Source organism: Diabrotica virgifera, chromosome 2 (genome assembly GCF_917563875.1).
Source record: "Diabrotica virgifera virgifera chromosome 2, PGI_DIABVI_V3a".
Lineage (NCBI taxonomy): Eukaryota > Metazoa > Arthropoda > Insecta > Coleoptera > Chrysomelidae > Diabrotica > Diabrotica virgifera.
The window spans coordinates 34,967,504-34,985,677 of NC_065444.1; positions in this window are offsets into that span (position 1 = coordinate 34,967,504).

The following is an 18,174-nucleotide window of genomic DNA, read 5'->3' on the forward strand; positions in this document are numbered from 1 at the left end:
TATTAAAACAATACCAAAAATTAAAAAAATAAAAGAATAAAACACACAAACATATTGAAAAATGTCACAAAGGAATGGTTTCTGAACAATAATTGTTGGCAACATTTTTAACTAAATACGTATTTTCTGAACAAAAATATAATAAATATGCATATTTATAATCATAAAATGTATAAAAAAAAAATAAAAAAAAAATATTAACTTGCATCGGGGATCGAACCTGCGTCTATCAGGTTGTTAGATTTTGAAATCCCCGGACGCAGAATTTAGCTACTGAAACATATGAATAATGTGAGAAGATACACCCAAGTGAAAGTTTTATACTTTTTTGACAGTTGCTTATTCTCTTAGTTTAATCAAATTAGTTTGATTTTTGTGGAACTAAAATATTAAAATTCAACAAAACATAGAGTAAGAAAACAATATATTAGATGAATATTGGTAGAAATTTTGTCGGTTATCAAATTATGTAAATCAAAGCATTACCTACTAGGTAGGTACAATTTCCATTTTCCAAATAGGTAAGTAGGTACCTATGTAATTTTTTATTACAATACTGAAACATTTACAACTACGAACCTGTTGCTTTTAAGAACTATTTAAAAAGTCACTACAATTATAAACTTGCTTTTTTCTGTGTACTCACAACAATAAAAACTAATATACATTTGTTTACCCATAACCATTGGCGTATTAATAAAATAACCGACATATTGAACAATTGTTGACAGGTCATTTCAATTACCCAATCAGAGCACGTATAACGTTTGAGCTGAGCCCAGGACCGAGACTTTTGATGAACTCGCGCACATATAAATTTATTACCAACGCGCCTGAAGAAGTATAACTTCAATAAAATTAATTTATTCAATTTTAAAAATAATATTTAAATATTAAAAATGCAGCAAACATAGTATCAAGCAGCGCGCTAATCTGTAGTACCGCCTACTGTACTGCTTTTTTTTCGTTTAACTCGCTATTGTTTTTTGTATAAGGCTAATAAGCAATATTTAACTCGTTATTCAAATATACCATCATTTTATGTAAATTATGTATAATATATTATAAACCCTAACGTTTTAATTAAAATTATACGTTTTTTGTTATCGAGGCTTCGAATTCCACTAGGTTTAAAAATTTTTTAAATTAAAATCATTGTCATTCATTCCGAAAAAAATACAAAATATTCAGTATGAAATATCCCTCCACAACGTAAAATCTCAGAACTATAATTATAATTATAATTACACAGTATATTTGCAAAACATTAAAAAGAAAAAATAATTTTTACAGTTAGTATCAGTAATTATTTAAAAATATTAATTTTGCTTTGTAGGCTATTGATTGTGTATTTTAGAAAGGAACTACAACGTTAACGGGGTTTTATTGTTTCATATAGTCAATGGATCTCTAAATATAAAAACCGCGGAGTGCTACCATTTAAAAGGGTGCGTTTTTAAGAAAGGGATGAATTAGTCCCTAGGCCCAGGAAGAATTAGGGTGAGTTCTATGTACTTTTGGTACAAACACGTCTACACGAAAATTGTTTCAGGTTAAATTTACTATCGAAATATAACATTTGAAAAATCCACAAGGAAGAATTTCCTGTAGCTGACTGTATACCATTAATAAAAAGTAAAATTTAATACAAAATTTTTGTCCTGGTAAAAGGTATATTAGTTTTAAAAGGCCCCTATAGGGCTACAAACTACAAACAGTTTTGATTCTATGTTTGTAGCCCTATAGGGGCTTTTTAAACTAATATACCTTTTACCAGGACAAAAATTTTTTATAAAATTTTACTTATCTTATAACGTTTTAAGTCAAAAATATTTTCGTTTACAAAAATGTATTGAAAAAAAGCAAGAAAAAACTTGAAAGATAGCAATTTTGTTTTTTGTCCCATAATTTTTTCCACGAGGATATAAATATGGGTATTGCTTCAGAGAAAAAAAACTTCATACGGGTAATATGACCCGACGCCAATGGTGAATATCAAATTCTTAATTTTATGCCAAAAAATGCGCAATAATTACCTCTTAAAACCCTCCAAATTTCATTTGTATATCCCAACCAGTTTTAGAGCAATAAATAGATAGTCAGTTTGTAAGAAAAATTTCAACATCCCGTAGAATTTTCATGCAGAGTTACCTCTTAAAGTTTGCCATACTTATTTAAAACACCCTGTATTAATGAAGATCATGGCTAGTTGTTTAAGTATATAACTTTTTTATTATCCAACATAAGTGAATGAATAAAAAAACAGAATGTTAAGAAAACCTGGAGGGATAGTTGGGTTTTAATTTCAGTACTTTATTAAGCTAGAATATTCCACAGAATATTCCACAGAATATTCCATAGAATATTTTCAGAGTTATGGAGGAAAATTATGACAGTTATTATTTTCCCCATAAGACTACATCTATCGACCGCACGAAAAAAATTGTAATGAAAGTTATCATAGAAAATCACATTTTCAACAATTTTAGTTGTCATATTTTTGTCGAGAAGTTGAAAATGGCGGAGATATTAAGCAAAAACGGTTCTCGTTTAAAATCAAAATGACGGCTAACGCAACGGCGTAATCCAGTCGAGATTTTAAATTTATACTACTATTGACTCTCCCTAAAGATTATAAAAATAAAATTTGGGCAGCTCGCCATGCAAGCTTAGGCCTGTTATTCGTCTAACCCGACTGAACTATCCCTGCTATCCTTGTTATCTACCACATACGTAAATTGTTGTAAGGAAAAAAGTTGGGTGTCTCGTCAAAATGAAGCTACTCACGAAAAATTAGCCTGTTAATAGTAAATGGTGAAAATATGCCTGAGTTCCCTGACTATTACATTTTACGACTTATGTAAAGTTCAAGACAATGCATACCTATGCATATTATTTAAATTTAAATTAAATTCTTTAAATCAAATTATATAATAAAAAGGCTAAATCGTCCTTAATAACTTTTTTAATTATGGCTACAGTTAATACAATTGCCGGTAAATTGAAAATAAACGTGCGCAAAACAAAACCTCAAATTTAATTAGTCTCCAAAGATAAAAAGAGATAATTAAGGCTGTTTCTACCATAAATTCAATTGTTGCTTTTATATCGTGACGTATCAGACTTGTTATGAGTATTGTAATGGTTTTTTTGTTGCCTCTTTCAATGCTCGCGTTCCTCTTTCATCCTTTCACGTCCAGTCGTTCTTTTGGGCCGCTTTTATCGTGGACACATTAATAGGCGTCTCACACAGCTCTCTGGGGTAGGTACTTTTTAATGTCGTCCTCTTTCAATAGCGGACTTTTCGAACAACAATTAGTATTTTGTTTTTGTCCAGAGCTTAGGACGTTTTTCTGAATACTAAGGGATGAGTAATGCTACGAAATTACTTTTAAACTGACATTGATATGTCTACTAAAGGATAATGGAGATTAATGAATAAAGATACTTCAGATTTTTTTAATCTGATTTCAGAAGATACGTGGAGTGTTCAAGTGAATTAGAATTGCAGCTAACTAGATTTTATCAGCAAGGTAATATAAATATAAATACTATTATGCTCTGTATTTTTTTTTTGTTATGAGATTGATCAGCATTTTATTAATTTAATTAATTAATTAGTTATTTTAATTGCTACTCATGGAAACAAAACCAAAATTTAATAAAACTTTATGTTGTTCTGAAGCTATTTTCTTGTGGCATTTTTACAATTTTAACTATTTATAATGGGAAATAAGCCACAATATTATTAAAAAATGATTTTTATTAACGTTTCGACGCCCAAATCGGGTGCCGTTGTCAAAATACAAAATACTACTAACCTAAACACAAATGTTGTTGCTTAGTAAAAAAATTCTTCTAATAATTTATTTAATTTGACTCATTTATATCGGCAATTCAGATACATATGATACATTTTAAAGTAGAAGACTTTAAAATGATATTGCCAATGTTTATGAGTTGCGTTCCTGGGACGACTTTACTGAAAGATAGTTCATTCGATTACATGAAATCAATCCCAACTCAAGAATATCCGTCACAAAAAAATCATAGCATGTGATCTGTCTTTAAAAAGACAACCACATGCAACGGTGACATTAAAATTCTCGCGTTAGAGATCTCATAGTAAATCACGAGGAAAAATCAGGAAAAACCTCGTGATACTATCCCGACATCGTAAGTATTTGGTCTTACATTTAATTTACTCTCAAAATTAATATCAAATTCTGATTTTACTATAATTTTGTTTAAATTATAGATAATATCAATAATACATGGATATATATATAAGTAATACTAAAATATAAAATATGTACTAACTCGACTATTGAGTTACTAATTGTGGTATTTTCTTTCTATTGATTTCCTCTTTCAGTATGGGTATCCACATCCTACTGCATTCCACCGAGGAATTTGCGACACAATTGGTTTCGTTTAGCATAACTAGAGCCGCTTCTTTGATTTGTCTCTTTTTACTATCTGTTTCTTTCAGGACTATACTTGAATCTCTCCACTGAACTCTATGTTCATTATCCCATGCGTGTTGACATATTTGAGATCTATAAAATTCTCTATTTTTAATATAAGATTGATGTTCACTTATTCTAACGTTTAATGGTCTTGATGTTTCACCTATATAAAACTGTTCGCATTCACAAGGTATTTTATAAATACAATTCTTTGTCCTTTCTTGTTCATTGTTAGGTTTAGTTTTAGATAGAATAGATCTCAATATGTTGGTTGTTTTGAATGTTGTTGAAATGTTGAATTTATTTCCTATTGTTTTAAGTTTCTCGGATAGTACTTTTATGTATGGTATTGATATTTTCCTCGTATTATTTCTTGTGAATGTTGTAGGATCCCGTTCTATGTTGTTCTGTTCCATTCGATCCAATCTTAACAATTCCTTATTTATAAACGATAAAGGATAATCGTTTTTTAGTAAAACAGATGTTAAGAATTGTTTTTCTTCTAAAAATGAATTTTCGTTAGAACAAGTAATTTTGGCTCTATCATATAAGGATTGTATGATTCCCTTTTTAACGTTGATGTTGTGATTTGATTTGCAATTGAGATATCTGTTGGTATGTGTTGGTTTTCTATACACTTGAGTCTCATATCCAGTATCCTTCTTTGAGACTAAAACATCGAGGAAAGGTAGGGCGTTATTATATTCCTTTTCCATTGTAAATTTTATTGTCTCTTCTTGATCGTTTATAATATTCAGGAATGTATCCAACAATTCTGATCTATGAGGCCATATTGAAAACACATCATCTACATATCTCCACCATACAGTGGGTTTTAAATTTTGTTTAGAAATGATATTAGTTTCGAAATCCTCCATAAATATATTAGCCAATAATGGAGATAAAGAGGAGCCCATTGCTAGACCAAAATTTTGTTTATAAAATTCATTATTTAGTTGAAAATAGGTATTATTAGTACATAATGTCAATAACTCCATTATAGCTGATACATTTAGTCTTGTCCTAGTTGTCAATGTATCATCATTCTCTAATTTCGTTTTGATTATGTTTAAAGTTTTATCTAATGGCACATTTGTAAATAAACTGTTTATGTCAAAGCTTACTAAAATATTATTTGGATTAAACTCAATAGTTGATAATTTGTTTAAAAAATGTTTTGTATTTTTTATAAATATTTCATCATTATTAGCAAATGGTTTTATAATGTTTAATAAAAATTTTGATAGTTCACTACAAGGAGAACTGATGGTACTACAAATGGGTCTAAGTGGTATGTTCGCTTTATGAATTTTCGGCACTCCATAAAAATGTGGTGACTTACTGTAATGAAATGTCATTAATTTTCTTTGATAGTATGTTAGAATGAACTATCTTTCAGTAAAGTCGTCCCAGGAACGCAACTCATAAACATTGGCAATATCATTTTAAAGTCTTCTACTTTAAAATGTATCATATGTATCTGAATTGCCGATATAAATGAGTCAAATTAAATAAATTATTAGAAGAATTTTTTTACTAAGCAACAACAACATTTGTGTTTATGTTAGTAGTATTTTGTATTTTGACAACGGCACCCGATTTGGGTGTCGAAACGTTAATAAAAATCATTTTTTAATAATATTGTGGCTTACTTCCCATTATAAATAGTTAAAATAAAACTTTAAAATAAAAGATATTCTCAGGGCTAATTGATTTTAATGTATTACCTTTATTTTGTGGCTTCTAGTATTTCTCGCTGCTTACCTTATCCAGGACAAAACAGGAAAAATAAATATACTCAAATTCTTATAAATTTTATAAATATTATTTATTTATATTCTATACCCTAAATATAAGATTCAAAATGTATGCTAAAACTTTATTCTGTTGTCAAAATTTCTTATCTAATAAAAATAATCTTTAATTCTACTATCTCCTTTTTCTTTAGGTAAACAAAGGGCCTAGCCGGGTAAGATGATGAAAAGTGCCCCCAACTCGATTCGAATTCATATAGGTCACCGTTTAGCATATATAGTGAAACTAACTTTCTGAAATTTTTAGCCCCCTAGGTGGTCATGTGACCCACCTACAGCCTAATTAGGCTTTTTAAGTTTTTATTTTTTATCTCAGCCGCATCGGGAACTAGCGAAAAACTTTAAATAAAAAAGTTGTAAGCTTTAAAAAGTTCTGTCCGAAAAAAAATATTTTTTAAGTTTTGGCGGGAAATTTAAATTTTAGAACGATTTTAAAATTTTAAATGAGTATAAAAAAATAACTAAGACATTCGTTTCCACGAAAAAAATATATAACGTGTATTTTTGCATAATATTTCACCCTGAATTTTTTCAAATTTTTAAAATTGGTGAAACGCACCTCTAAAAATAAAAAACCGCATTTTTTTAGGTTTTTTTTTCGTTTTTTGATACAATTTTATGCATATTTTTCAAAAAACGTAATACCGTCACTAGAATAGGTAAAAAACTTAAAAATAATTGGGATTTGCTTAATAAAAAATTTTTGTAATCCCATCCATTTTCAATATACAGGGCGTTGAAGAAAACAAAATTTTACACATTTTTTACGATTTTGCCGAAACTACTGGCAACATTGTTATAAAATTTGGCGATTTTTAAGAGGTAGTTGTTGTGCATTTTTGACATACAATTAAGAATTTTATATTTATCATTGGCGCGTATACGGGTAATAGTCTGAACTTTTTAAAGAAAAAAGATAGTACGCCACTGACATATTTCAAATTAACAATCCTTTTTGAATTCCTTGTTTAATTTGTGACAAAAAATCTATCTTCCTATTTTTTCATACGACGCGCCATTTTTATTCAAAAAATAAAACATCTTAACCCTTACAAAGTATTCGAACTTCTATTAGTAGTTTCTACATCTACATACAGTAGGAAAAATGAAAGAATACCCATGAACGAACATATAAACCACGCTGTATTTTCCTGTCACCGTGTCACACAAAAAATTGGCCAGCGCAAGTACATGTAATAATTATTGTTACATGTACTTGCACTGGACAATTTTCTTTGTGACACAGTGACAGGAAAATACAGCGTGTTTTATATGTTCGTTCATGGGTATTCTTTCATTTTTCCGACTGTACGTAAACTCGTACATCCATTATAAAAACTAATTCGAATACTTTGGAAGCGTTAAGATATTTTATTTTTTGCAGCAAAACAGCGCCTCGTATGAAAAAATGATAAGATAGTTTTTTTATCGCAAATTGAATGAGGAATTTAAAAATGATTGTTAATTTGAAATATGTCAGTGGCGTACTATCTTTTTTCTTTGAAGTTCAGACCATTACCCCTAAGCGCGCCAATGATGAGTATCAGATCCTTAGTTGTATGTCAAAACATGCACAATAACTACCTCTTAAAACCCGCCAAGTTTTATTACAATGTTGCCAGTAGTTTCGGCAAAATCGTAAACAATGTGAAAAATTTTGTTTTCTTCAACGCCCTGTATCTTGAAAATGGATGGTGTTACAAAAAATTTTTATTAAGCAAATCCTAATTCTTTTTAAATTTTTTACCTGCTCCAGTGACGGTGTTACCTTTTTTGAAAAATATGTATAAAATTGTATCAAAAAACGAAAAAAAAACCGAAAAAATGCGGTTTTTTATTTTTGAAGGTGCGTTTCACCGATTTTAAAAATTTGAAAAAATTCAGGGTGAAGTATTATGCAAAAATACACGTTATATATTTTTTTCGTGAAAACGAATGTCTTAGTTATTTTAAAATCGTTCTAAAATTTAAATTTCCCGCCAAAAATTAAGAAAAACAAATTTTTTTTCGCACAGAACTTTTTAAATCTTACAAATTTTTTATTTAAAGTTTTTCGCTAGTTCTCGATGCGGCTGAGATAAAAAATAAAAACTTAAAAAGCCTAATTAGGCTCTAGGTGGGTCACATGACCACCTAGGGGGCTAAAAATTTCAGAAAGTTAGTTTCACCATATATGCTAAACGGTGATCTATATGGAATTCGAATCGAGTTGGGGGCACTTTTCATCATCTTACCCGGCTAGGCCCTTTTTATTTAAATGATTTACGCCAGTTAATGGGAGCAAGAATAAGATATTACCTCCGAATTCTATCCCACTGCATGGATTTTAATGAAATTTTTGGAATAGCCTCTACTTATCTCCTAATTCAAAGTGTACCCTATGCCAATGTGCGGTTTTACCTTGGGGGTGGTTCCCACCCCTTCTCGAGGGTGGAAATTTTTTATTACATTTTAACCATGTAAATCGATGTAAAAAGTAATTTTAAGAAAAAAAGTTTTTTACATTTTCTTCGTAAAACGTTTTTTACATTTCTCGAGTTATTCGCGGTTGAAAGTAACAGTTTTTCGACGAAAAAATCGACCTTTTTAGACAGTTTTTTGAGAATAACTCGAAAAATATGCATTTAGTCAAAAAAACTTGTAAATACCAAGATTGTATCTTTGAGTAATACAAACCAAATTATTTTTCTGTAATATCTTTAAGACCAACACAAACCGAGATACGGCATGTTAAAGTTAGCTTTTTCCGTCAAATGCATAATTTGAAATATTCAAAGCCAAATAACGGAAAACCTTTGCATTTTTCGAAGAAAACTTAGATAATATTTTTTCAAGCATACAATTAGACCTTTCAAGAAATAATAATAAAAAGTTTCTAGCGTAAAAATTGAGCGACTTACGATCAGAAAAAGGTCGGTACTTGCTTTTCTCTACGAAAAAATCAGTGAAAACAACCCCCTAACTAGCCTCCTAATTAAAAACTGGTCTTTACTTTTCTGGCATTCCTTTTATATTAATATTATCAATACACCCAAGAAGGTTGACCTATTTAAAAGCCCAATTTTAGAAAAATGGAGTTTAAAAAAATGGATTTTTTGCAATTTCGTATTTTTTACTGTTTGCTTCAAAATATCTCCGAAAATACTGGAGATACGAAAAAAATGATAAGTTACTAAATTGTAGCCTTTTTAAGACCTAAAATTTACTTTTGCATAGGTTTTCATTACAGTGAATAGTAAGCGAGATATAGCTGTTTAAAACCTATTTTTACGAGCAAACACCCCCTTATTCGAGCCTTTTAAACCCACCCAATTAAAAACTAAGGGGTCTTACGGAATTTAATTTACATATTTTCTAATAGCCTCGACACCTCTAAGCTCCTCGACACCTAATATGGTAAAAGAGGCAACCGATTATGTATGTATGTATTTTCTAATAGCCCTTTAAAATTCCTACAAATTCATTTAAAAAAAAACTTTTTATCACCAAAAATAAAGGAGCTATGTTTATAAAACGAATTTTTTTTTTCGAAAAATTCGAATAGTCCGCTTATAGATCATTTTTCTTTTTTTCTGTATGTATCTATTAAATTATCTACTTATAAAAATTGTAATGTTAAAGTTTTTAAGGGTTGAAATAAATTACGATATTATATCCTAAATCATAAAACAATGATTATTTAACCGGTCAAAACTAAATTTAACCTATATTAAAGTTTACAATGTTTTTATATGAATTCTGACAAAAAGGGGTAATTTACACCCCTAAAAATAATTAACGCCCTTGAGCATGATATAGAATATGAAGTATGGTTTGTTCAACAGTAAATGGTTTGAGTTCAATTAGTGCGGTCGTAAACATTATTAAATTTATCTGACCTGGCCCATTGTTAAGACCCACCCGGAGCGATAAGCCACCGAGGTAGACAGAGTTGGTCTTTTGCAATTAACACTGACTAGACGGTACTCCCATAATAAAGCCTAAAATAAATTTTACCTGAAACCGGACCTTTTATACTATTATCGGTTAAACCGGGCTGTTTATAGTGGTAACTAATTGAACTTAACCATTTACTGTTTAACATACCATACAGGGTCAGATGATCCTAATCCCAAATTTTTATATAAATCGATGCAAGCCGAAATTATTCTTTTAGGATAAGTAATTTTTTTATATATAGCTCCAACAAGGAGGTTTTAAGGGTTGAAATATTATGATATTATATCTTAAAGCATAAAACAATCATTATGCAATTAATAAAAACCAAATGTTGACAATATTAAACTTTAAAATGTTATATTATAAGTTTTACAATTAGGAGTAGTTTTTACCCTTAAAAAACCAAAAGCGTACAACGGCTCAATATAGAAAATGAACTAGAGGGTGAAATGAGCTTAAGGTTTTGCCATTTTTTCAGTTTAATTTCCTCGACTATATTCATTTATCGTCATTTTGCTTCGTAAATTGTAGAAGCCGCGGATTTAGGTTGTACCCAGAATTTGTTTTCCAGCATAAGAAATCTTTAATTCTCCGGGTCTTTGGATTTCCTTTTTGCTTTTAATAGATGTTGCTATTGCGTCTTTTGCAAATTATTTTGTCCAATTTTTATACCTTCTGGATAGCTGTTCATTTACAATTATACATTCTGAGATGCCCAAATGTTTTTAAACTAATATTCAACTTCTTGCAAATGCAAGAAGAAGAAATCGTCTTCCAGAGATCAAATTCGCAAAACTTTCAATTGAAATGCCACTTTCTTTCAAATATTATACTCATGGCTTTTGTACAGCTTTTCTAAAATTCTTAAAATTATTACATAATATCTCCACAGGAGAGAGATAATAATTTACAGATCGATTTTTAGATGCTTGAGGTCTAAATGATGTAAACTTTTATATGCTTAGATATAGTCTGTCCGCTATAACTTTTCCTATGCGTCACTATTCATTTTCAAACAAATTAAGTTAAAACATAAAGTGAAACGAACGTCGATGTGTATATACATACATTTTGTATACTGTATACTACACACATCGTCGTACGTTTCACTTTATGTTTTAACTTATTTTGTTTGAAAATGAATCGTGACGCATGGGAAAAGTTATAACGGACGAACAATACCTTCTAAAGCTTATGAAGTATGATTACAGACATACGGTTCTTCCACTCGATCTTTGCATAAGTAAATTACATAAATGCCACAAAGAAATAGCTGCAGAACAATCAAAAGTGCTAAAACCATGTCAACGGGGTAATATTAAATATTTTTAAGGGTTTTTGTTTTCTTTATATGTTGACTCCATGTTACTTAGCTTCTCTGAAAGGATCCGTGCGACTGTCTCTTTTGTTTCCTTATATTTTAGTCTTCTCGTATCGCATTTTTTGTTTTAGTCCCCGGTTTTAGCGTAGAGCGTCATGATATAGAAAATGATCCTTGGACTATTCCTTACCTTCTGTGAAAATTTCAAATAAATCCATGCTAGACGAAAAAAATGCGAGCCAAAATGCTTCATTTGCTGGCTTAATAAATATACTGTTTTACTTATTACTTATGATATTGTTAAAAACCGGACATCCCACCTAGCTTCCTCACCTTGTAAAGCAGCCTGCACCAATATTTTTTAAATTGCCTTGCTGAAAAAATCTAGTTAGCTGAAATTATAATTCAATTAAATTTAACGGGCTAAACAGTGAATACAAAAGTCTTTTAAATTATTCTTATTTTTGGATTATTTCGATCATTAAGCACACGAAAACATCATTACAAAACAAATTAAATTAATATCAACAAAACACCGTAGTTTTGGTCTGAATATAATTGAGTTTCTATCTCTTTCAAGGTGGAATCCGAGAGGGAATACTAAATGAGGCATTGCTGAAATATTCATCGAACAAGTTTGCAACTTTGTTGGAATCCTCGACGAATGTGTCATTTAATTTGGTTTTGCCATTTTATTTTGTTTTATTTTAAATACCAGTAGCTTATTGGATCAGTTGAACTGTCTAGTTTATTATACAACTTGGGAAAGTAATAAAATACACAGATTGTGTATACAATAATAAGAGCACGTGCAAATAAATGACCAAATAATATGATAAATATCGTGATTTAACACATCCGCGGATAGGCTTCACAAGTAGACACGTCTTCTTGTGGAGTAAGTGTCTGCAAATGCAGTCATGTCCGTGAATGTGTTAAACAAACAATGTTCTGGTTATTATGTCAATCTATCTTCTTAACATACATATACAGGGTGTTTGGTAAAGAATGAGCATAGCTTAACCTTAGATTCCTGAGATTAAAATAGGTCGATTTAAGCTAACTTACCTTAATACAAAAGTTGACAATAACCTAAATACAGGGTGTCAAAGTTAAACTTTTATTGTATTTATTTTTGAATATTTCCTGACATGCATGGGACAACAACACGAAATTTGATAAGTGGTACTGGTATTATACAATATAGTAAATTATGTTAAACAAAGGTTTCTGGCTACTACCAGAGGCGTACGACGGGGGAACATGAATGGTTGAACTTTCCCAAATTCTACGCCACTGGCGGAATTGCTGTTTTAGTGCAATTTGTTGATTCTCCAATATTTTCTATGTAAAAACATACTCTTCATTCGTAACGATAAAGCCATTAGTTCTCGAGATATTTGAAGCTAAAAAAGAAGGAGCATAATATGGAGGGCTCAGAAGCCAATCAGGTTAAGTCACTAAATATAAAATCTGAGAAAATTGACTTGTTTCAAAACTTGTTGTAAGAAAATAACGACTCCCATATAAGTACTAATAATAATTTTTATTGAAATGTAACATACTGATAAACTTAAATATAAGAAAAGTTAATGAAAATGAAAAGCGTTTTTCTTTTTTAATGCGTTTACACAAGGAAAAAATGACTTATGCTAAGTGTCCACTGAACTAAAAAATAAAATAACGGGAAAACAATTATTATTAGTCTATGTAATTATCCGAATCGTCACTGTCGTTATTAGCCTCAAGTTGGCCGATCACTGAAGTTGAAGCTCGAGGATTATTCCTTTGTATTACTGGCAAATTTTTATAAAATGTGTGGTAGTGCGGTGGAATGTAAGGAAGCAAATCAAACATGTGTTTTTTTTAAGTCTTTGACAGGTCTGCGATTTGGGTAGAGTTGCTCCTGAACAATATTAAATAACTTAGGTGGTCTTCCCTTTCCGGCCTTTTTTGCAATATTGTGCTCTACTGAATCGAATGCCACAAGTTGCATAACGATTCGTAGGTGTAATGCCTCGTTTCCTCGCCTAATTAGTTATAATAAAATTAGATCGGGCACCCCTTGTTTTTTGTAATTGTTAACGTTCTAAATTACATATCAAATAATTTTTATCCGATAAACAGCTAGCTGAAGTTCGACCTTATAATATCAGATCATCTACTATCAGCATTTTTGATGCGGGAATAATTCCATATAGGGGAGTGCCATTAGAACGAAAACATGCATTGTTTCGGAAAAATTCAAACAAGCTTATATTTTTCTCAAACTTTTTTTGTTAGTTTATATACATGTTAGAGTAAAAAGTTCTACTCGCAAATTTGGCCGCTAATTGTTTATTAATTGTTTAAACAATAACAATTATTTTGGATAAATAATTTTAATAATATCGTTAAATTCATCATTTTACTTTGATCAAATATGTTTCTATTTTGTTTTTGATTATGCTGAATCCGAATATGGCATTGCAATTTGAAAATTCTTATACAGAAGCTCTTATACAGTATGTCTGCGTAGCTAGGAACCACATGGAAACCTTTTGTATTATCAATTTTACGAAAAAAAAAGTTATTCTTCATAAAATGCTCTGGATAGTCAAAAATCTAAAACTCAACCATCAGATATCAGATTTTATCAATTTTATACGAGTTATGTCAAAAATATGAATTTTGTTAAAGAGTAAAGTACCTTTATATTCCAGAATATCGCAAAATGCTATTATGAAAAGTTTATTATTTAAATATAGATATTATTATAGATAATGCTATTATTAAAAACTATGTTTAAATATACAATTACATACATCATTCTAATCGAAAAAAAAAAATTTAAATTTTTTCTCGAATTACGGATACTCATCATCATTTTATTATAATTATGATAACTGTTTTATTATCACTTTTAAGAAAAAAAAGTTTTTTCTTCATAAAATGCTCTTCCTGGTCTAAAATCTAAAATACAACCATCAGATACCAAACTTTTTTAATTTTATACGAGGTATGTAAAAAATATGAATTTTTCTTAAGAGTTAGAGTTAGAGCCTTTATTATTCACAATATTTTAATTAGAAGGATGTAATTGAACACTAAAACAAATTTTTTAATTCCAAACAACTTTTCTTAATAACAATTTTCGATATTGTGAAATGTAACGGTACTTTACTCTTGAGTGAAATTCATATTTTTTTATATACCTCGTATGAAATTAATTAAATTTGATATTTGATGATTGCATCTTAGATTATATACGATGCAGAGTATTTTATAAAGAATAACTTTTTTTCTTAAACTTATAATAAAAAAGTTATCAATAGGTTCCAAGTTACGTAGACATACTGTATAAGAGCTAAAAAAAATTTTTTGCTGAACATTTATTATTGTTGAAGGTTATTATTAAATGTATTTTAGGTAACTTTTACAGAAAAAAGTTTTGATCACTTTGCATAAACATTTTTTTAGCTGGTAATTTTCGGTTTTTTTATTACATTTTTGTTATCTTTCTTAATTTTCTCAAAAAGAAATAGTCTATAAAAGATCACTTATAAAACTGTAATAGATCTGTTAAAACTTGAGTAATACCGTTTTAAAGTGGTGGTAATTCTATAAAACTGTTAAAACTTGAGTAATACCGTTTTAAAGTGGTGGTAATTCTATAAAACGGACCAGGCGATATCCCAGCCGAACTAATAAAATGTGGATCACAAAAATTGTTTGAAACCGTCACTTGGTGCATAAATCAATTTATAAATGGTTCTCCCATACCCGACGAGTGGAAAATTGCTTATATTTCGTCGATCCATAAGAAAGGAGATAAGCTTAAATGTGAAAACTATAGAGGGATATCAGTGACTAGTACGTTCAGCCGTTTGTATGGACGAATAATTAGAGACCGCATTGAGAAGGAGTACAAAGACCAAGAGGAAGAAGAACAATCCGGTTTTCGAACAGGAAGAAGCTGTACTGATAATATCTTCTGCCTCAAACAACTAATAGAAAAAAAAATTAAGCACAAATCAAGAAGCCCACCTCATGTTTATTGACTTGCAGAAGGCGTACGATACAGTTCCTGTAAACAAACTCTGGAACGTGTTACGACAGACGAATATTAGTGTCACCTTAATAAAAGCCTTAAGAAATTTGTATGAAGGGTCAACATCACAAATAAAAACTGGAAACAGATTATCGCAAAGCTTCCTGGTTAATAAAGGTCTACGTCAGGGGTGTTGTGTATCACCGACCTTATTTAAAATATATGTTGCAAAAGCATTGAAAGAGTGGAAACGAAAATGCAGAGGCATGGGCGTAGACCTTGGAGAGATTTGCTTATATACATTGCAGTTTGCTGATGACCAGGTTGTTATAGCAAACGATAAAGATGATTTAGAGTACATGGCAAGGAAATTACAAGAAGAATATAGAAAGTGGGGACTAGAAATTAATACAGAAAAAACAAAATACCTGCCAATAGGTACCGAACTATCGAACATCACATTAGAAAATAATGAAATCATCATGCCCTGCGACCATTACACATATCTAGGAATCGTTTTTGACACAACGGGGAAAGATGATGAAGAAATAAAGAGAAGAATAACACAATCCAGAAAAACAATAGGTTGTCTAAACAGCGTACTGTGGAATCATGAAATAGGAAAAAGAAGAAAACACAATATCTACGAATCTCTTATTAAAAGCAGTCTATTGTACGGAGCAGAAACTTGGCGGATAACCGAAAACAACAGAAGAAAACTGGAGGCAGTAGAAATGGACGCTTTTAGAAGATCAGTAGGAGTGTCACGCAGAGAGAGAATACGTAATGATGAGATAAGACAGCGAATGGGGGTTGACGGCTCTCTAACAACAGACATAGAAAGAAAACAGCTGATATGGTACGGACACGTCCAGAGGATGGATAACTCAAGACTCCCTAAAATAATTATGCAATGGGTACCACCAAACCGCAGAAAGAGAGGAAGACCCAAGAAATCTTGGAGAGAGGGAGTAACGAAGGCGATGAGCGCAAGAGATCTTAGAGAGGGCCAATGGGATGATAGAGTGTCATGGAAATTAGGCATCGGACAACGTCGCAAGACGTTTTAAAACCGATTGATAGATAGATAGAATTCTATAAAACTACGAATATTTCAAAAATTACATTTTTTGAGACGTCATATTATTTGAATTAAATTTTTGAGATTTTTTTGAATGACACATCATCTAGTAAGATTCTTGAAAGGTTAGTTGTGTATAATTGAGAGTTTTATAAGAAAAATTGTATTAGTTATACATTTTTAAATCATTTTTAAACAAAATTCATGTAAGGCTCATTTCCGCCCCCACCGTACTTATGCCCATACATTTTATTTCGTTTTATTATAACCTTAAGATAGCTTAATTATTCTTCTTTCATGTTCAATTTGTAAAATTTCATTTGATCTATTAGTTAAAGAATTACATTAAAATAACCCAACCGTGCACTTCGCCGTACGATAGTTTACATTGCGCCAATGTTTGTGAGAAGGGTGACTTTAGCGTTATAAATAAAAAATTATAAAAGATACAGATTTCATTTTAGAAAATTCTTTATATAAGGTTTTTTTTGTAAAATTTTCTGAATTTTTCAATGGTCAATCCAGTTTTTTTCTAAAATTTATATTTTCGGAGTTATTTAAAAAAACATCTAATTTCGTAGTTCATTTGTTTAATAAAAAATGAAGCACACTCTTCTCGAGTAGAACTTTCTGATATGTTGTTTATTAAACATTTCTTAATAAAATTACAAAAAGTTCTATCTTGTTTGATTTTTTCCGAAGTGAAAATCTATATGCACTCCCCTAATATAAATATTTAATTATAATTAGCTGCTAAGGAACCAGCTTTTAACGATGTACAAAATCCTCATAGTGAATATAAAGGCGCTTCCTTGTTTGAAGAAGTTATTTAATTACGAAAACTAGAGTATCTAATAAAAGGATTTTAATTGAGTCATAGAACGGAATGATGTAATTATTTCATTATAAATTTACATTAGCTTAAATCTTCTAAAATATTTACTCAAGATCATGTATATTTAGCTGTTGTAAATTTAATGAAAACTTCATATTTCATGAGCACGGTTTATAAGCACAATTAATAAAAAAGAAAAAAATCTTATTTTGTGCTTTCAATTTTGAAATGAAAAAATACGCTTGATAGCATTTCTAGAGCTTATGGAACATAAGACCTAATTAAACTACTTAAATATTTCTAACGTTAAATTTTATATTATTCTTCTTAATCTGCCCTTATAGCAGCTTTTGTTTTGTTAATTTTATTATTTATTTATATTTATAACAGACATTTAAAAAGCGTAAAGAACTGGAGAAAAAACTATGATACTTAAACAGCAATCCAAATGAATACATGGGAATGGCAGGGGATGGAAGAATATATGACACAATGTCCTGCAATTGTGAATTTATTGGGCTGAAGACTTTAAGACGTTGTAACCTTTAGACAAAGCTCTTGTTGCATCAGCCCTTGCAGTCTATCTAGTTCTGCTTGTTCTTTTAAGGACAAGTCAAAAACTGTAAATATAGATTTAAAGGACATATCAAAAACTGTAGATATAGATTGTAGCAATAAAATTTAC